At 37.5% G+C, this 22709-nt stretch overlaps 1 protein-coding gene across 1 annotated transcript in view; it reads right to left on the bottom strand.

Annotated features, from left to right (window-relative positions):
• Positions 1-22709, bottom strand: part of Cfap47 (cilia and flagella associated protein 47) — a 316226-nt gene that overhangs the window by 5483 nt on the left and 288034 nt on the right. The gene's annotated exons all lie outside the window — the stretch shown is intronic.

Below are 22709 nucleotides of genomic sequence, written 5' to 3'. Positions count from 1 at the left end.
GTACACTATCATTCTTTTCTCATGGTGGCAAAATAAAATCCTAAATTTTTTCATTTATATTCTATGTTCATAGAACACTAATATAAATATTGGCTCTATAAAAATAGGCTGAATTCAGTTTGTCAGATGCAAACATAGTCATTTGTAAATACACTCATATGTAAAGCAATTGCCCACTAAAGCTATTATAAAGTCTTTTGTCACTATTGCCGTTCCATTATATTACTTATTATTTAACAGTAGCTTTCTATTTGCTAGAAATTTCTAGAGTCTAACTAAAGATTTAAAGGTATGAAGATAGATTATTAAAGTATAAAGTGCAGTGACATGTTTCAAGTTGCCATTTCATGCCAGGATAGACTACAATTGAGAAAAAGAATGTTGAGTAAATTAAGGAAATTCTTAGTTTAATAAAACTTGGTGGTGATAAACTACAAAAAGTTTTAAGTTCAAAATTTAAAATAAATTAATAGAGATGAATGTAAAAGATCAAATGTGGCTTTGGAAAACAGGTACAAGAGTGCAGCATAGAAAAAGACATGGGAAAACTTAGGTTGTTATTCACTGATATGTTCAAGAAACATGTATTTAATTATCATGGAGGAACATGTAATGTAGATATGGGTGGCCTGGATTGGAATCATATGATGGAGGAGGGTCATCTTTCTATCTGTTGTGGGAGTCTTTTGTGTTGATTTCATTGGTTAAATAAAGAAACTGCCTTGGCCCTTTAACAGGACAGAAAATTAGGTAGGCAGAGTAAACAGAACAGAATGCTGGGAGAAAGAAGCCGAGTCAGTGAGTTGCCATGATTCTCCCACTCCAGACAGATGCAGGTTAAAATCTTTGCTGGTAAGCCAGCTCATGGTGCTACACAGAATATTAGAAATGGGTTAGATCAATATGTAAGATCTAGCCAATAAGAGGCTGGACCTAATGGGCCAGGCAGTGTTTAAAAGAATACAGTTTCTGTGTAATTATTTTGGGTATAAAGCTAGCCGCGCAGGCGGCCGGGTGCCAGGAACGTAGCCCGCCGCTCACAATTCAACAATCATAGCTCTATGTTACGTTTAAGGAAACTAATCTTTTTGTACCCTAGTTTTGTTATTTCTTAAAATAATAAAAAGAGTCAATGAGTAACACAAGGAAAGTAGTTTGAAAGGATTAGCCAATATTACCAATGAGTAACATAAGGAAAATTGTTTGAAAGGATTAGCCAATATTAATCATCATTTTCATTGCGGTTTTAATATATTTTATAATCAGTGCTAGGAAATGATGGATGATACAATAAATAAGCTGAACAACACAGTATCTAGAAGGATTACAACAGGAAGACAACAGACAGATATTCAAAGGAATCCATAAATCTCCCTTCTTCTGAGAGACATCAATTTAGACATAATAAATGTCACAATAAATGGAAGAATTTTCTTTGTGAGGAACAAAGAAAGCAGTTAAAAAGCTGGGATTACAGGAGTATATTGCCGTGTTTGGCTACAATCTTCTTCTTTTTTTTTTTTGTTTACCAATCTCCATTTTAATCTGAACCGCGTCTCAAGAGTCTTCTATTAAAACAAACCTTCAAAGACATGCTAAGACTAAAACTCCACATATCAAGGCTTCTATATTTCATTTCTTTTTTTAAATTTATTATTTATTAAGGATTTCTGCCTCCTCCCCGCAATCGCCTCCCATTTCCCTCCCCCTCCCCCGATCAAGTCACCCTCCCTTTTTTTTTTTTGGTGGCAGGGTCTCTTGTATTATAGGCTGGCCCCAAACTCCCTATGGAACAGAGGATGACTTTCAAACTCTGAACATGCTTCCTGTTCTTCCAGAGTGCTGAGGTTAAAAGAATGTATCACTATGCTCAGTTCATGCAGTGTTGGGATTAGAAAAAATGTCTTTAGGCTTCCTGTGTACTATCTCTCTGTCAACTGAGCTATTATACATCCATCCCAAAGACTTTAAAAAAAGTGAAAAACTAAAATAAGAAAGGAATTAGATAAACACTCTAATGGATGTCTCAGAAATTAAAATAAACACAATAATTGATTGCATGTAATTATAGTTAAGAAAATTTGAAAACTAAGAAGGGAATTCACAAATTCTATTAATGGACTGGTGAAATATGTTTGTAAAAATGATTTTAATAGTAATTTAAAACTATTCTGTGAAGAAAATTAAACTATTAGATGCCTTCTCAGATGAGTGCTACCTGCCATTGAAAGAAAAGCTAGTATCAAGAGCATCAAGCATTTTTAAAACTCTTTCCCAAGTAACTATATCTTATATTACACCTCCACAAAATATAAGAAAAACAAACTTCACCAAGAGTCATCAAAAAAAAGACATAAGTTACAGTAAATGCAAATGAAAGAAACATAAAAAACAGTAAAATTATGAGTTGGCTTAACAAAATTCAACCAAATCAATAGAAATATAGACATGTTACATGAAAAAGAAAGATGTTTAAAACAAACAAACCTGAAGGTTAGAAGATAAGAGACACTTTAGAAATAAAAATGATCATCTAGTTAGAACAATTATAAGCCTAGATTAAAAGAAAGCTTAGGAGCAAATGGCAAGTACTCTAGGAAAACAATCTCTACAACTGACAAAGAAATTGAAACTATAACCAGACGTTTAAATAACAGGGAGATTATTTCAGTCACATTGTTTCACTAGTGTATGCTACCACCATTTAATACATACATTCTTATTATGTTTTTAAATTTTTGTGTGTATGCACATATGTATATATGTGAATACATATGTGTATGTGTGTACATGTGTGCCAAAGAGCATGTGTGGATGACAAAAGATATCTTGTGAGTTCCTGTCTCCTACTCCATTAGGCCACAGCTATTTAAACCACTACAGACAGGGATGAGTCGTCTGAGGAAAAAATGCAATTTCCTAATATTTGCAACAAACCATTTTTACAGATCAAAGTGATGCTGAGATTTTGTCTTACACCTGTCAGAATGGCTAAGGTCAAAAACACAAGTGACAGCTCATCCTGGTGAGGCTATGGAGCAAGGGGAACACTCCTCCATTGATAGTGGGAACATAAACTTGTATAGACACTATGAAAATCAATATGGCATTTTCTCAAAAGATTGGAAATACCTCTACTTCAAGATCCAGCTATACCACTTTTGGGCATATATCCAAAGGACACTTTATTCTACCATAAGGACTTATAGCAATGGGGGAGACAGGAGTCTAAACTGGCTATCTCTTATAGACAGGCAAGGCTTCAAATATAAAGACTGGGCTGCATTTAATTGAGTTGTTGGCCAAGGGGGTCCCACTGAAATCCCCAAACAACCCAAGCTATTGCTAAGACAAAGGATTGCTCTCTGCAAAATGACATCAGGACTACATTGTATGATAACACCCATAAAACTCATGGAGAAGTTGAGCTGGAACCTACGTGAAGCCTTCACCTCTATATTCTAGTGTCTTTGGTGCAGGAGGGTATCTCTGAAGACTACAGAAAGAGAAACTTGGACACCTACACAGCCACTAAAACCTTTTTACCTACAATCCATTCTCCTGCAAAACATGCTAGGGCAATAGTGGCAAAGTATTTGTGGGAGTAGACAATCAATGTCCGATATGTTTTAAGGTTTACTCCATGAGAAGGAATCTATACCTGCCACTACCTGGGTAACCAAGAAGCAGAGACCAAAATGCCCAGAGACCTAGGGTAAAATCATTAAAAGATTTGATTCTTAAAAATAATTGGCTTTACTCATAGGGCAGTTCCTTAACCAGTTATCATCAGAGAGGCTTCCTCCATTAATATATGAGAACAGATGCAGAGACCCACATCTAGACATTATCCAGGGAGAGAGAATCTAAGTTTAAAGTCTCCAACAAATCTTGACTCAGAGTACAGGGAATCCCATGGAAGAGAATCCAGAAAGATTGGCACTACCAATTTCATAAAGAGCATATAACTGCAGTTTAGGAGAGAATAAACTCTTGCAAGTTGTCCTTGGACTTTCACATACATATCATGACACACATGCCCTCATCCAATAAATAAATATATGTAATAAAAGTAATCAATGAGCTCTACAAAATACTGCACCTGAAGCTCTTAGTAAAATAAGTGAAACTGAAAATTAGTAGGTGGTTAAGAACTAATGGATATCAGCACAGGAATTAAAATGGAAATAAAAAGAATGCAAAGAACCAATGGATCAAAGAATTGGTTCGTTAACAATAAACAAGATTGACAAATTCTTAACCAAATAAACAAAATGAGAGAAAGCAGACTCAAATTAATAAAATTAAATGTAAAAAGGGAGACACTGAAAACCATGTCAAAGAAATTAGAGCATATGTGAAAGCTAGGTTGGAAATCTAAAAAAAAATATGGTTGTCTTGATAGATATATCCTATTCAAAGAAAATCAAAAGAATATAAGCAAGTTAAATATATATAACTAAGCAATGAGATTGAAGCAGTAACAAAGTTCACTTTCAAAGAAAAATAAGCCAGGTGTAGTAGGAGCCACTGCAGAACTGCATCACAGAATTGAAGAACCAAAACTGAGTAAAACAAATATTCCTTAAAATGATAGGAGCAAATGTTATCATCTTTTTGTGAAACTTGATAAGAACACAAAAGAATATAATGAAAAACATCTTAATATAAGATTTACAAAGCAAACTCAAGTACACATCAAAAAGATCATTCACTGAGACCCACTGTAATTTATTTTAGGATGAAATTATGGATCAAGACATGCAAATCTATGAAGGTAACACATCAAATTAATAAACTCCTGGGCAGAAATAAAAGGAAAATTTCACAGATACAGAAAGAGATTTGACAGAGTCTAACATGTCTTTCTGACAAAAGGTCTTTAAGAAAACAATAATAGTAAGACTATACACTAGCATATAAAAGATGACAAGCCTACAGTCAACATTATACAAAATGGAGAAAGCTAAATAGTATTTGTAGTAATACCATGAGTTGAGTATGCCCACCTTCTCCATTCTTATTGATTATATTCCTTGAAGTATTATATTGAATAAGACAAGAACATAAAAGAATACAAATAGGAAAGAAATCAATTTATCCTTGTTTGGAGGTGGTTCTTGTACATAAGAAAACCAAAATGAGGCAGCATAAAATATTAGAATTATAAATACATTCAGCAGAGTTAGAGAATACAAGACCAATATGAAAATAAGTAGCTTTTCTATATACTAATAACAAAAATGCTGAAAAATATTTAGGGAAACAGTCTCATTTATAACAGCTTAAAATATCTATAAATATCCTATGAATGAAGTTATCCAGTGTAAGAAGCCTGCAGTCAAAATTTTAAAGCACTGAAGAAACTATGAAGACATGAAAAGATGGAAATATCCCCCATACTTTTTGATTAGTAGAATTAATATATTAAAAATGGATATAGTACCAAAAGAAGTTTACAGATTTAATATGAACATATCAAAATTTCAATGATACGCTTCACAGAAACAGAAAAACATAATCCTAAAACTTGTTTAGGTTTTCAGAAACCATTGGATAGCCAAAGCTTTGCTGTAGCAAAAAGAACAATGCTGGAGGTAACAAAATAGAAGTTATCAAATTGTAATTCAGACTTAGTGTAATAAAAACAACATGCTACTGGCACAAAAGCAGGTGCCAGTATATCAATGGAATAAACTTGAAGACACAATTAAAAATACTCATTTCTAGCCACCTGATTTTTGAGTCTTCACAAGCATACTTTGGATAGATAGAAAATATTTTTTTTTTAAAAAAATGAAACTCTAATTTTATTTCAACATTGAAAGAATGTGGAAATTGTGAGATGTGGCAGTAAGACTTACTTCATCAATATATGTTCCTATAGTTTCTAGAATTAGAATCAGTGGTCATGTGATTTAGCAATATGATTTTGTTAAAAAAGGATTTCCCATTTGATATTCATATGTAGTTTGAGAATCCTTCCATCTATCTATCTATCTATCTATCTATCTATCTATCTATCTATCTATCTATCTATCTATCTATCTATCTATCCATTCACACACATATACTTCCTATTTTCTAGAAAGTTAACAAAGTTCAAAATATCTAGGGCCAAAACTTCTTTCAGATGATGAATCACGCAGTCTATTTCCAGTCATAGAACATTATGATTTTCTTAAATAGCATTACGCAGGATTTGAACACAGAAAAGAAAATAAAAAATCATTCCATTTTAAATCAGCAATTCCATGTGTATAATATATGCCTTAAACTACTGGATATAGACAATTTGAGATGCTAGGTAGTAAAGAGGTGAAAAAAACCCAGCATTTATTGAATGGATAAAATGAATGTACTAGTTCCATAGAATAGAATATTATTCAGTCACTCAAAGTAATGAAGTGTAGTGTGCTGGCTAATATCTTAAATTTCTACCACTGACATAGTAAAGCAGGAAGTTTATCTAAAGTTCATGGCTGGTTTTTGGCACACTTGAGAATCTTTTTCAAAATGTAAAACAAGGAAAAAAGTACTGACACATAGAAAATATCAGTGAACCTTGAACAGAACTGTGTGAAATAAACCATATAAGAAAGGCCACTCTGCTTATATAATGATGGAAGAAGGTCATTGGTTAATTAAATAAAGAAACTGCTTGCCCTGATAGGTTAGAACATAGGTGGGTGGAGTAAACAGAACAGAATGCTGGGAGGAAGAGGAAGTCAGCTCAGAGACGCCATGCTCCCCTCTTCCGGGCAGACTCAATAACTCTGCTCTCTGAGACGCACTCGATGATGAAGCAAGCCGCCAGGTCAGACATGATTTATCTTTCCTGGTAAGACCGATGCTACACAGTTTATTAGAGATGGGTTGATCGGGATATCAGAATTAGCCAGTAAGGGCTAGAGCTAATGGGCCAAGCAGTGTTTAAAAGAATACAGTGTCCGTGTAATTATTTTGGGGCATAAGCTAGCAGGCGGCCGGGGTGCAGGGGACGCAGCCCTGCAGCTCATATTACTACAATATAAAATAGGGAAATTAATACAGATAGATAGAACCGACTAATAGTTACTAGAGAGCTGTGAGAGAGGAGACGGGTAATAATGAGTAAGTGGGTTTCATTAAGGGGAAATAAAATTTTTCTGGCACTGTACAGGGTTGATTGTTGAAAAACATCAGTACTAAGTTATCTATTGCATATTTGGAAACAATTTAATTGATAAATTGAAATGTATTTTACTACAGTTTTGTACTAAGTAATGGTGCATAGTAAAGTTATAACATGATGTTAAAATAATAGGAAAAGACAGGGCTACACTGCCCGGTACCTCCTCGCTATTCCTATCCCATCCAGCTTACATCCAGATCTCCCCACCCCCTGTTTCTCTCCCCCCTCCCTTCCTCGGTGGCAGAGCGCCTCCCTGCTCGGCCTGCTTGGGCGCTGGGTCCTAGCCCAAAGCGTAGGGCAAAGGGGAGCTCGGGGGCTTCTTTGTCCCCAGAGCCAGCCTGCAGCAAGCAGGGTGGGCCCTTTGTCTGCCAGCGAACCAAGCAGCAAGGAGTTTCTATCAGGGCACCTAGTGAGACATCATTGTGGTGAGTGAGTGCTGTGGCACCGGGGAACAGCCCGCCTACACTTCCTGATCAACCTACAGGGCTACACTGCCCGGTACCTCCTCGCTATTCCCATCCCATCCAGCTTACATCCAGATCCCCCCACCCCCTGTTTCTCTCCCCCCTCCCTTCCTTGGTGGCAGAGCGCCTCCCTGCTCGGCCTGCTTGGGCGCTGGGTCCTAACCCAAAGCGTAGGGCAAAGGGGAGCCCGGGGGCTTCTTTGTCCCCAGAGCCAGCCTGCAGCAAGCAGGGTGGGCCCTTTGTCTGCCAGCGAACCAAGCAGCAAGGAGTTTCTATCAGGGCACCTAGTGAGACATCATTGTGGTGAGTGAGTGCTGTGGCACCGGGGAACAGCCCGCCTACACTTCCTGATCAACCTACAGGGCTACACTGCCCAGTACCTCCTCGCTATTCCTATCCCATCCAGCTTACATCCAGATCCCCCTACCTCCTGTCTCCCTCCATCCCTCCCTTCTTGGGGCAGAGCGCCTCCGTGCTCAGCCTGCCTGGGCGCTGGGACTGAACCCAAAGGTGAGTGCAAAGGGGAAGGTGGTAGCCCCTTTGTCTCCATAACCTGCCTGCAGCAAGCAGGGTGGGCCCTTTGTTTGCGAGCTAACCAAGCAGCAAGGAGATCCGAACTGGACTCCAGGAGAAACATCATGGGGGAGTGACATCACTGGGAAGGCACATCAGTTGGCAAGAAGACCTGATCCTGTAAAAGAAGATCCATAGGAGAATATTGGGAGGAAGAGATGGGGAGACGCCAATGCAAGAATTCACCCAACAATCTGAAAAACAACACGAAACCACCAGAAGCCAGCGACCTCACAACAGGAGGACATGAACACCTTAATCAAGAAGAAGGAGAAAAAGCTGACTTCATGACAGGGATTGACACCCTTAAACAACATATAAAAAACGCCCTTATAGAAATGGAGGAGAAGTATAACAGAAAGTTCGAGGAATTGAGTAAATCAGTGAATGATACCCTAGGAAAGCAAGGAAAAACAATCAAGCAGATAATGGAAACAGTTCATGATTTGAAAAATGAAATGGAGGCAAAGAAGAAAACACAAACAGAGGGCCGGCTGGACATGGAAAATCTAGGTAAACGAATAGAGACTACAGACACAAGCATAATCAGCAGAATACAAGAGATAGAAGAAAGAATCTCAGAGTCTGAGGATAACATAGAGAAAATAAACGCACTGATCAAAGAAAACAGCAAGTCCAACAAACTCTCATCACAAAACATTCAGGAAATATGGGACACAATAAAAAGACCAAACCTAAGAATAATTGGAGTAGAAGAAGAAGAAGTGCAGCTCAACGGTCCAGAAAATATACTTAACAAAATTATAGAAGAAAACTTTCCCAACCTGAAGAAAGATGTACCTATGAAGGTTCAAGAGGCATACGGAACCCCAAATAGGCTGGATCAAAAAAAAACATCCCCTCGCCATATAATAATCAAAACACAAAATATACAGAATAAAGAAAGAATATTAAGAGCCGCAAAGGAAAAAGGCCAACTTACTTATAAAGGTAAACCTATCAGACTTACACCTGACTTCTCTATGGAAACCATGAAAGCCAGAAGGTCCTGGATAGATGTACTGCAAAAACTAAGAGACCATGGATGCAAGCCCAGACTACTATATCCAGCCAAGCTTTCGTTCACCATAAATGGAGAAAACAAAATTTTCCAGGATAAAAACAAATTTAAGCAATACGTAGCCACAAATCCAGCCTTACAGAAAATAATAGAAGGAAAATCACTAACCAAGGAGTCCAACAAAGACCTCAATAACTCAGACATCTAGAGACCATTCACCAGCGCAACTCAAAGAAGGGAAACACACAAACCCTACTACTAAAAAAGTGACCGGAGTTAACAACCACTGGTCATTAATAACACTTAATGTCAATGGGCTCAACTCACCTATAAAAAGGCACAGGCTAAGAGACTGGATAAGAAAACAGGATCCAACATTCTGCTGTCTACAAGAAACACACCTCAGCCACAAAGACAGGCACCTACTCAGAGTAAAGGGCTGGGAAAAGGCTTATCAAGCAAATGGACCTAAGAAACAAGCAAGTGTGGCCATACTAATTTCTAACAAAGTTGACTTCAAACTTAAATCAATCAGAAGAGATGGAAAGGGACATTTTATACTCATAACAGGAAAAATTAATCAGGAAGAAGTCTCAATCCTGAATATCTATGCCCCTAATATAAAAGCACCCATGTATGTAAAAGACACATTGCTAAAATTCAAGGCAGCCATCAAACCGCACACACTAATAGTAGGAGACTTCAACACTCCTCTCTCACCAATGGACAGGTCAATCAGACAGAAACCTAACAGAGAAATTAGAGAATTGATGGAGGTAATGAAGCAAATGGACTTAACAACATCTATAGAATATTCCACCCAAAGAGGAAAGAATATACCTTTTTCTCTGCAGCTCATGGAACCTTCTCGAAAATTGACCACATACTAGGTAACAAAGCTAACTTACACAGCTACAAAAAAATATTACTAACCACCTGTGTCTTATCAGACCACCATGGATTAAAGTTAGAATTCAACAACAATGCTACCCCCAGAAAGCCTACAAACTCATGGAAACTGAACAGTCAACTACTGAACCATACCTGGATTAAGGAAGAAATAAAGAAAGAAATTAAAGTCTTCCTGGAATTCAATGAAAATAAGGAAACAACATACTCGAACTTATGGGACACTATGAAACCAGTCCTAAGAGGAAAGTTCATAGCACTAAGTGCCCACTTAAAGAAAACAGAGAAAGCACATATTGGAGACTTAACAGCCCACCTGAAAGCTCTAGAAAAAAAAGAAGCAGACTCACCTAGGAGGAGTAGAAGACTGGAAATAATCAAACTGAGGGCTGAAATCAACAAAATAGAAACACAGAAAACAATCCAAAGAATCAATGAATCAAGAAGCTGGTTCCTGGAGAAAATCAACAAGATTGACAAACCCCTATCCAAACTAGTCAAACGGCAGAGAGAAAATTTGCAAATTAATAAGATCAGAAATGAAAAGGGGGACATAACCACAAACACAGAGGAAATTCAGAGAGTCATTAGATCTTACTACAAAAGCTTGTATGCCACTAAACTGGAAAATGTAAAAGAAATGGACGCTTTTTTAGATAAATACGATTTACTAAAATTAAATCAGGACCAGGTGAACAATCTAAACAAACCTGTCAGTCGCGAAGAACTAGAAGTTGTTATCAAAAACCTCCCTACCAAAAAAAGCCCAGGGCCAGATGGTTTCAATGCAGAATTCTACCAGAACTTCCAAGAAGACCTAATACCTATACTCCTCAATGTATTCCACAATATAGAAACAGAAGGGTCATTACCAAATTCCTTTTATGAAGCTACAGTTACACTGATACCAAAACCACACAAAGACTCAACCAGGAAAGAGAATTACAGGCCGATCTCACTCATGAATATCGACGCAAAATTCCTCAACAAAATACTGGCAAACCGAATCCAAGAACACATCCGAAAAATTATACATTATGATCAAGTAGGCTTCATTCCTGAGATGCAGGGATGGTTCAACATACGAAAATCTATCAATGTAATCCAGCATATAAATAAACTGAAAGAAAAAAAACCATATGATCATTTCATTAGATGCTGAAAAAGCATTTGACAAAATTCAACATCCATTTATGTTAAAAGTCTTGGAGAGATTAGGGATACAAGGGTCATACCTAAATATAATAAAAGCTATATACAGCAAACCAACAGCTAATATCAAATTAAATGGAGAGAAACTCAAAAACCATCCCGCTTAACTCAGGAACACGACAAGGCTGTCCACTTTCACCATACCTCTTCAATATAGTGCTGGAAGTTCTAGCAATAGCAATAAGACAACATAAGGGGATCAAGGGGATTCGAATTGGAAAGGAAGAAGTTAAACTTTCGTTATTCGCAGATGATATGATAGTGTACATAAGCGACCCCCAAAATTCCACCAAAGAACTTTTACAGCTGATAAACACCTTTAGTAATGTGGCAGGATACAAGATCAACTCCAAAAAATCAGTCGCCCTCCTATACTCAAAGGATATGGAAGCAGAGAGGGAAATCAGAGAAGCTTCTCCATTCACGATAGCCACAAACAGCATAAAATATCTTGGGGTAAATCTAACCAAGGAAGTAAAAGATCTATTTGACAAGAACTTTAAGGCATTGAAGAAAGAAATTGAAGAGGATACCAAAAAATGGATGGACATCCCTTGCTCTTGGATTGGGAGGATCAACATAGTAAAAATGGCAATTCTACCAAAGGCAATTTATAGATTCAATGCAATCCCCATCAAGATCCCATCAAAATTCTTCACAGATCTGGAGAGGACAATAATCAACTTTATATGGAAAAACAAAAAACCCAGGATAGCCAAAACAATCCTATACAATAAAGGATCTTCTGGAGGCATTACCATCCCTGACTTCAAACTCTATTACCGAGCTACAGTAAGAAAACAGGGTGGTACTGGCATAAAAACAGAGAAGTCGACCAATGGAATCGTATAGAAGACCCGGACTTTATCCCACAAACCTATGAACACCTCATTTTCGATAAAGGAGCTAAAAGTATACATTGGAAGAAAGAAAGCATCTTCAACAAATGGTGCTGGCACAACTGGATGTCAACCTGTAGAAGAATGAAAATAGACCCATATCTATCACCGTGCACAAAACTCAAGTCCAAATGGATTAAAGACCTCAATATCAGCCCGAAAACACTGAATCTGATAGAAGAGAAAGTGGGCAATACCCTACAACAGATGGGCACAGGCGATCGCTTCTTAAGTATAACGCCAGAAGCACAGACATTAAGGGCAACATTGAATAAATGGGACCTACTAAAACTGAGAAGCTTCTGTAAAGCAAAGGACACCGTCACTAAGACACAAAGGCAACCTACTGACTGGGAGAAGATCTTCACCAACCCCGCAACAGACAAAGGTCTGATCTCCAAAATATATAGAGAACTCAAAAAACTAGACTTTAAAATGCTAATTAATCCAATTAAAAAATGGGGCGCTGAACTGAACAGAGAATTCTCAACAGAAGAAGTTCAAATGGCCAAAAGACACTTAAGGTCATGCTCAACCTCCTTAGCGATCAGGGAAATGCAAATCAAAACAACTTTGAGATATCATCTTACACCTGTAAGATTGGCTAACGTCAAAAACACCAAGGATAGCCTTTGCTGGAGAGGCTGTGGAGGAAGGGGTACCCTCATCCATTGCTGGTGGGAATGCAATCTTGTCCAACCACTATGGAAGTCAGTGTTTCGGTTTCTCAGGAAATTCGGGATCAACCTACCCCTGGACCCAGCAATACCACTCTTGGAAATTTACCCAAGAGATGTTCTATCACATGTCAAAAGCATTTGTTCAACTATGTTCATAGCAGTATTATTTGTAATAGCCAGAACCTGGAAACAACCTAGATGCCCTTCAATGGAAGAATGGATGAAGAAAGTATGGAATATATACACACTAGAGTACTACGCTGCGGTAAAAAAGAATGACTTCTCGAATTTTGCATGCAAATGGATGGAAATAGATAACACTATCCTGAGTGAGGTATCCCAGACCCAAAAAGATGAACATGGGATGTACTCACTCATAATTGGTTTCTAGCCATAAATAGGGCTCACGGAGTCTACAATAGGCGAATCTAAAGAAGCTAAGTAAGAAGGTGAACCCAAGGAAAAACATATAGTTATCCTCTTGGATAAGGGAAGTAGACAAAATTGCCGGGGAGAAAAGTGGGATCTTGGGGGTGGGGTGGGATGAGGGTTAGGGGAGATGGGGAGAGAAATGGTAGAGGGGAGGGAGGGGGGACTTGGGGAAACAGGAGGATCGGGATGGGGGAAGGTTGGATAGAGGAGCGCGGGGCCACAATTCTTAGTTAAGGGACCCACTTTGGGGTGGGCAGGAGACTTGACTCTGGAGGGGCTCCCAGGTGCCCAAGCTGAGGTCCCCAGTTGGTTCCCTGGGCAGCTGAGGATAGGGAACCTGAAATGGCCCTGCCTTAGAGCGATACTGACGAATATATTGCATATCATCCTAGAGCTCGCATCTGGCGATGGATGGAGATAGAGACAGAGACCCACACTGGAGCACTGGACTGGGCTCCCAAGGTCCCAATGAGGAGCAGAAGGAGGGAGAACATGAGCGAAGATGTCGGGACCACGAGGGGTGCACCCACCCACTGAGACAGTGGAGCTGATCTACTGGGAGCTCACCAAGGCCAGCTGGACTGTTACCAGAAGGAGCATGGGATAAAGCTGGACTCTCGGAACATGGCGAACGATGGGGGCTGATGAGACGCCAAGGACATTGGCACGCGGTTTTGATCCTGCGCAGTGTGCTGGCTTGGTGGGAGCCTGGCCAGTCTGGATGTTCACCTTCCTGGATGTGGATGGAGGGGGGAGGACCTAGGACTTACCACAGGGCAGGGAACCCTGACTGCTCTTTGGACTGGAGAGGGAGAGGGAGAGGAGTGGGGGGAGGGGGAGAGGGGTGGGAGGAGGGGGAGAAGAGTGGGAGGAGGGGGAGAGGAGTGGGAGGAGGGGGAGGGAAATGGGAGGCTGGTGGGAGGAGGTGGAAATTTGTTTTTTTCTTTATCCTCCTTTTATCAATAAAAAAAAGAAAAAAAAAGAAAAAAAATAATAGGAAAATACTTAGAGTAACTAATTTTCTGTTCCAAGTTCATTTTAAATAAATGCAATCTGGACAAACATGTTAAAAAAGACAAAACAACATCAACACCAAAACAAATGGTGCTGGGAATAATGGATACCACATATCCATTCCAAAAAGCACTGTACAAAAATCAATTAGTTCAAAATCAAAGATCTTAATTTAAGAAATGAAATTGAACTATTTAAATGAAAATATTGGTAAAATACTAGAAGACAGAGTTACAGATCACACCTTTCTAAAAAGAAACTACTTATTCAGTAATACCATGATTTTATTGGCTTCATACAGTGTATTGCATGAGATGAAAAAGCATCCTCACAGCAAACATAACCAATCAAGTGAAGAGACAGCCCACAGAATGGTAGAAAGCAACTGCTATGTATTTACCTAACAGGTGATCAATATCTAGAACATATAAAAAAAATTAAAAAGTACCAAAAACTTAGACAACATGCTGTAAAATGTATCAATGGTGCAACAAAGTGTTCTCAAATGATCAAGTATCAATGTCCAAAACTTTTCAATATCTTTAGACATCAGGAAAATAAAAATTAAAACTACATGTTAATTCCATCTAACCTCATTCAATATGGATCCCATAAAGAAAAATAGGACCAAATGCTGGAGAGATAGTATGGAAAAGGGTAAATTTATATACTTCTGGTGGCAAGTAGTAAGTTAGTCCAGTTGTTACGGAATTCAGCATGGGAGTTCCTCAAAAATTTGAAAACAGAACTGTCATATGATGCAACTAATTTCATCCTTGATATCTCTTAAGGGCTCTAAATGAACATACGGCAGAGATACTTGGATATCTATATAATGTAAAAATATGTGAATTAGTATGGCTGAAATTGGAATGAGGAACCTGTCATGTTCTTTTTTTTTTTATTATCTGGTCACTGAAATATAATGTGTGGTCTTAAGGCTTTTGACCTTAAGTAATTCAATTTTCCTAGCATTTTGCTAAGAAGAGTATCATAAATCACAATGTAGAAAGCTCCTGGACCCTGGAAATTACTCCATTATTTTGATTTCTGACCTTTTACATGCCTACAAAAATGTGCAAAAATAACTAAATAGTATAAGTTGAGAGTTGTTAACTTACATATATAGAGTTATCTATTATATAGGGAGACTCACATAGTTAAACTTTTATATATCTAGATTCAAATATATCTAATATATAACTAAACTCATATATTTAGACTCATATATATCTAAAATCACATGTACAAAGAGATACATCTCTCTATATATCTTAAGTATCTATTAGTGACATAAAACTAGTACCTATTGCAATCATATTTATTGGTAAGATTCTCATTGGGATGATAATTGGTGATTAGTGTAGTACAATATGGTTCACTTAACCTAGCCCTTACTCTAATGCCTTTATGAAATATGTACAGAATAATGTGGGATTTCCCTCTGTATGCTGTGAATACCATTGGTTAATAAAGAAACTGTCTTGGGCATGCGCAGGGAATATAGGTAGGCAGGGAAAACTAAACTGAATGCTGAAAGAAAGTAGGGTGGAGTCAGGAGAAGCCATGAAGCTGCAACTGGAGACAGATGTGCTGGTAGACTTTGCTGGTAAGCCACAATTTCGTGGAGATGCACAGATTAATGGAGATGGGTTAAATTATGATGTAAGAGTTAGCTAACGAGAAGTTAGAGCTAATGGGCCAAGCAGTGATGTAAATAAAATGGTTTCTGTGTGATTATTTCGGGGCTGAGCAGCCGGGAACCAACAAGTAGCTCTCCTCACTACAACAGAAATTAACTTGAAATGAATATTTGTGCTATTAAGAGCAATACTTTAAAAACATACAATTCTAACAGAATTTGCTTGTAGAAAGACTACAAAAGAATAGACCATAGGAATAAAGACCAGGAACTAGAAGAAAATATTTTTCGCCAGCAATGAGTTAGAAAAATGGTTTTTCTTTAATACAGACTGCTATATTTCTAAAGCAAAATTTATATGAAATCTGGAAGCTATTCCAAAAGAAAAATACTGCTGTGTGTATTCAGGTACACATAGTAATAAATAAGCTAAAGCTTATCACTTATTAAACCTGTCACATTGGATTTAAATATACTATTTAAAGAATGTTAGGAGAAGTCTTCAACAAAGCAGAAAGATTTAGATAGGCTTCCAGAAGGGTTTGGAACAGACTGCAGTCTAGGAACTAGAACCTTATTACTTTCAGTAATAAAGTGAAGAACCTATCTGGAAAGAAATTGAATGGTCTGCTCTGATAATGTAGAAGTGGGTGTCAAGTAATGGCTGAGTGTTCTTTATACACAAAATAGCACTTGATGGTTATGAACATCCCTGCTAAGAGAAAAGTCAATAATTAATTGAGGCAATCCAATATTTCTTTTTTCCTTTCCCCCCAATCTTTCATTATGAGAGGAGGATGCACTTTCAGACACTAAGATAGGAAATGGAAAAATGAAGCTCAGACTTTCTTTCTGACTCCTCCCTCTTTCGTTCTCTTTCTCTCTGCTTCTCTCTCTCTGTCTCTGTCTGTCTCTCTCTCTCTCACTCACTCTGTGTGTGTTATAAATATACATATGGCCAGTAATCTTTATTTCAGGTCCTGGGCAAATCCTTGCCGTATTGATGCCCACTGTGTATTAGTTGACACTAAATATTTGTCAGTATGACGTTCACACTTGACTAATAATATGATTTAGGTAGACAAACCATTTTACATGATATTCATAATGACATGTATGACATATGTAGTCTCAAGTATTTTTGAGAAGAACTAATACAGTAGTTGTAATTTCATAGAGGTTTGAGCTTGAATTACATATACGGGTAGGGCTGGTAAGATTTCAAGTCACTTTGGTCTATCTGTTATGTATGTATGAATATTTTGTTTTGAGATGTGGTTCCTTTACATATGTATGTACGTATGTTTTTGTTTTGTTTTGAGCTTTGATATGTGGCTCCTTTGTATATCCGTGGCTGCCCTGGATCTCACTCTGAAGATCAGGCTCACCTTGGATTTAGAGATTCACCATCCTCTGCCTTCTGAGTGCTGGGATTAAAGGCATGTGCCACCCCTCCCAGCCTATGATGTATTTCATGATTATAACAATAAAAACTAGGAAAAAGATACTGTGCTGACATGAGCTTAAACACTGGATTTAGGGAAGCAGGAAAAGGACATACAGTGAATGACAATAGAGAGGAGTCACTGACTACAATACCCAAGCCACACGCATGCATTTTTAAGTTCTCCTCAAAGAATATTACTGCCATTGGATGCCATTTCAAATCTTATTTTCTTCCTTTATGCTGGAAATGCCTTAACTATGTGACACTTTCAAACTTGCAAAGTCCTAAATATGTCCACAATAAGGTTATTGCTATCTAGTCCCAACCATCCCATTGTGTGAATTCTGGGAGGTTGGTAAGTACTTTACTGACTTATCCCTTTGTTTAAGCATTTGCAGAGAAGGCAGAATTGATGAAACAAGATGAATATACAGGTTTTCTCTTTCAATACCTAAGAGGTTTTCTGATTTCTTTTTGGCTTGGTTTTGTATGTGTCCAATAATCTTAAATACTAGGGAGGCTGTTGCAAAAGGATCACAAGCTCAAAGCCTGGCTACATAACATAGCAAAACTCTCTGAAAATATTTTACAAAAAGGATGTAGGGATATGATCCAGTAGGATATAATTCACTAGTATATGTGAGGGTCTAGATTCAAATTCCTAGTAGCACAAAACAAAACCTTGTTTCTGTATATGGCATTCCTTAGTGATACTTATTTTGGACACACCCAACAAAGCTAATGCTGGATATGTCCCAAAAGGAACAGATGTGTTTAGTGGGTTTCTCAGAGATTTGGTATTTAAAATATATCTGAAAAATGTACCATATTTGTTATGCTGCTACAATTTAGAAATCTCAAATTGGAGGTTTGTAGAACATCAAACAGAAATAAGGACATGAAAAGGTGATTCTCTGGTGGGATCTGATCATAAAGTTGTAGGCAGGAACTGAAGCATCTTATTTAAAGGGAAACCCTAATTACCAAGCACTGCCAAATGTGGTAATTTAAAATTCAATTAAAAATATTGAATACTTATTTCTCTGTCTCTGTTTCTGTCTCTCTGTCTCTCTCTCTCTCTCTCTTTCTGTGTGTGTGTGTGTGTGTGTGTGTGTGTGTGTAGGTACATGTGATTTTAGGTAGATGAGATGCAGTGATACAAATTTTGTAGTGTCATTAAAATTAAACAATTTAATATTTTCAAAAAATCTGGTAGGCATGATATATATATATATATATATATATATATTATATATATATATATTATTGCTGTTAGTGTTGTATTAGGGAAAACTAGGGACTGAGGAGAATGTAGTGATCAAGAATAATCACTTAAGTGGGCTCATGTTGTCCTATATTTAATGAAGTGTTAGTATTTATTGAAAATAAACTATTTTGCTTCATAATAATAGTAATAAACATATTAGAGAACTATATCTCAGAAGATAAGCCATTCTCCAAGGTAAAAAAAAATGTACTCAGAAAATTGAAATAGCTTCTCAGACAAATAATGACATATATGGCACTTATGGAGAGAGGAGATCTATAAAATTTTCAAAGGGGGAAATTATTAAATTGTAGTGATCTTTTAAGATATTCTAAATATAAGTTTTGCCCCCGATTCGGAGTATTTGAATGCAATTTATTTCTATCAGTAAGAAGTCTTTGATAGAACTGCTTATAAAACAATTTAATTGGATTTTCTTTACTCATAACCATTTTTGTATGGGTCTCACTATGTACCCACCGCTCTTTTCACTACAGGTCTCATTGTGTAACCTAGACTCACTATGCATTCTCTGTGTACTTTTTTCATGATGACCTCAAACAGAACAATGTCTCCAGTTTAGAAAATACTCTCATGGGATTTGAATGAATTTGTCAAATACAATTTGATGTATTAGAATTTCTGGTAAACATATTCATTCCCAGGATAATGCTTACTAAAAAACACTGAAGTAAATCTATTTCATATTTTTCTTTTCCTAAGAGTTTTCTTAAACATAATACAAAATTATATAATAATGAAAGATACAAGTATATTCTGATTTTGGAAAAAATATTTAAAATAATGTCAGTAGCATTAATTAAAAATCAACTCAGAGGTGCTGAGGACAACGGGGTGGGCGGGAGTTGCTTTGCTTCAATAGCCTGCCTGCAGCAAGGCAGGCCTTTTGTCAGCAAGGTTCCTGGCCAGCAAGGGAACCTGATCCTATTCCAGGGGATCCATCAGAGTGGTGAGTGTGTTCTTGACCAGAGGCAGGAGCCCGGAAACACAGCACGGTCATTCCACGGCCCCCTTTACTCCCCTGTAATTCGGCAGGGGCTGCTCCCCATTGCTGGGCCTATCTCTCCCTAACCCATTCCAGTTTGCACCCAGGAACCTCCTCCCTTCTTCCTCCCTTCCACGGAGCCACAAGATCTGCCAGCTCAACCTGTTTTGGCGCTGGAATGGGGTGCTGAGGGCAACGGGGCGGGAGTTGCTTTGCTTCAATAGCCTGCCTGCAGCAAGGTAGGCCTTTTGCCAGCAAGGTCCTTAGCCAGCAAGGGAACCTGATCCTATTCCATAAGATCCATTGGATAGCATTTGAAGGAAAAGATGGGCAGGTGCCAAGGCAAGAATTCCTCCACCAATCTGAAAAACAACATGAAAACACCAGAACCCAGTGATCTTACAACAAAAGGTTTTGAACACCCTAATCCAGAAGAAGGGGAAAGATTGACATTATGAAAGCGACAGAGTCTCTTAAACAGCATGTAAAAAAACGCCCTTATAGAAATGGATGAGAAGTATAACAAAAAGTTTGAAGAAATGAATAAATACGTAAACGATACCCTGGGAAACCAAGAAAAAAACAATCAAACAGGTTACAGAAACAGTTCAAGAATTGAAAACTGATTGGAGGCAAGGAAGAAAACAGAAACCGAGGGCCAGCTGGATAGGGAAAATCTAGGTCAACGAACAGAGACTACAGAAAAAAGCATAACTAATAGAATACAAGAGATAGAAGAAAGAATCTCAGACTCTGAAGACAGCATAGAGAAAATAAATGCACTGATCAAAGAAAACAGCAAATCCAACAAATTCTCATCACAAAACATTCAGGAAATACGGGACACAATAAAAAGACCAAACCTAAGAATAATAGGGATAGAAGAAGGAGAAGAATTACAGCTGAAAGGCACAAAAAATATATTTAACAAGATTATTGAAGAAAACATTCCCAACATAAAGAAAGATATTCCTATGAATATTCAAGAAGAATACAAAAAACCAAATAGACTGGATCAAAAAAAATCCCCTCACCATATAATAATCAAAACACAAAACATACAGATTAAAAACAGAATATTAAGAGCTGCAAAGGAAAAAGGTCAAGTAACTTGTAAAGATAAACCTATCAGACTTACACCTGACTTCTCTATGGAAACCATGAAAACCAGAAGATCCTGGATAGAGGTACTGCAGAAACTAAGAGACGATGGATGCAAGCCCAGACTACTATACCCAGCCAAGCTATGGTTCACTATCGATGGAGAAAAAAAAATATTCCAAGATAAGAACAAATTTAAACAATAAGTAGCCACAAATCCAGCCTTACAGAAAGTAATAAAAGAAAAATCACAACCCAAGGAATCCAACATTGCCAACACTGCCTATAATAACTCAGACATTTGGCGACCCTTCACCAGCACAACTCAAAGAAGGAAAACACACAAACTCTACTACCAAAAAAAAAAAATAACAATGGGAGTCAACAACAACCGGTCATTAATATCACTTAATATCAGTGGACTCGTTCCCTTATAAAAAGGCACAGGCTAAGAGATTAGATACGAAAACAGGATCCAACACTCTGCTGTTTACAAAAAACACACCTCAACCACAAAGACAGACATCTACTCAAAGTAAAGTGTTGGGAAAAGGCTTTTCAAGCAAACGGACCTAAGAAACAAGTGGGTGTGGCTACACTAATTTCTAACAAATCTGAGTTCAAACTAAAATCAATCAGAAGAGATAGAGATGGTCATTTTATACTCATAACAGGAACAATTCATCAGGAGTATCAATCCTGAGTATGTATGCCCCTAATATAAAAGCACCAATTATGTAAAAAAACATTACTAGAACTCAAGGCAGACATCAAACCACACACACTAATAGTAGGAGACTTCAACACTCCTCTCTCACCAATGGACAGGTCAATCAAACAGAAACCTAAAAGAGAAATAAGAGAATTAATGGAGGTAATGAAGCAAATGGACTTAACAGACATCTATAGAACATTCCATCCAAATAGGAAAGAATATACCTTCTTCTCTGCAGCTCATGGAACTTTCTCTAAAACTGACAACATACTCAGTAAAAAAGCAAACCTCCACATATATAAAAAATTATAGTGACGACCTGTGTCTTACCGGATCAACATGGATTAAAGTTAGAATTGAACAACAAGGCTACCCCCAGAGAACCAACAAACTCATGGAAACTGAACAGTCAACTACTGAACCACACCTGGGTCAAGAAAGAAAAAAAGAAAGAAGTTAAAGTCATCCTTGAATTTAATGAAAATAAAAAGACAACATACTCAAACCTGTGGGACATTATGAAATCAGTGCTAAGAGGAAAGTTCAAAGCACTAAGTGCCCACATAAAGAAAATGGAGAAAGCACAAGACTTAACAGCACACCTGAAAGTGCTAGAAAAAAAAAGAAGCACACTCACCCAGGAGGATTCGAAGACGGGAAATAATCAAACTAAGGGCTGAAATCAACAAAATAGAAACACAGAAAACAATCCAAAGAATCAATGATACAAAAAGTTGGTTCTTGGAGAAAATCAACAAGATCGACAAACACCTATCCAAATTAATCAAAGGACAGAGAGAGAACACGCAAATTAATAAGATCAGAAATGAAAAGGGGGACATAACCATAGACACAGAGGAAATTCAGAGAATCATTAGATCTTACTACAAAAGTCTGTATGCCACAAAATTGGAAAATGTAAAAGAAATGGACATTTTTTAGATAAGTACCATATACCAAAATTAAATCAAGACCAGGTGAACAATCTAAATAGACCTGTTACTCGCGAAGAATTAGAAACTGTTATCAAAAACTTCCCATCCAAAAGAAGCCCAGGACCAGATAGTTTCAATGCAGAATTCTCCCAGAACTTCCAAGAAGACCTAATACCTATACCCCTTAACGTATTTCACAATATAGAAACAGAAGAGTA

Source organism: Microtus pennsylvanicus, chromosome X (genome assembly GCF_037038515.1).
Source record: "Microtus pennsylvanicus isolate mMicPen1 chromosome X, mMicPen1.hap1, whole genome shotgun sequence".
NCBI lineage: Eukaryota > Metazoa > Chordata > Mammalia > Rodentia > Cricetidae > Microtus > Microtus pennsylvanicus.
Note: the sequence above shows the minus strand (reverse complement) of the source record. Positions and strands in the feature narration are given on the sequence as shown.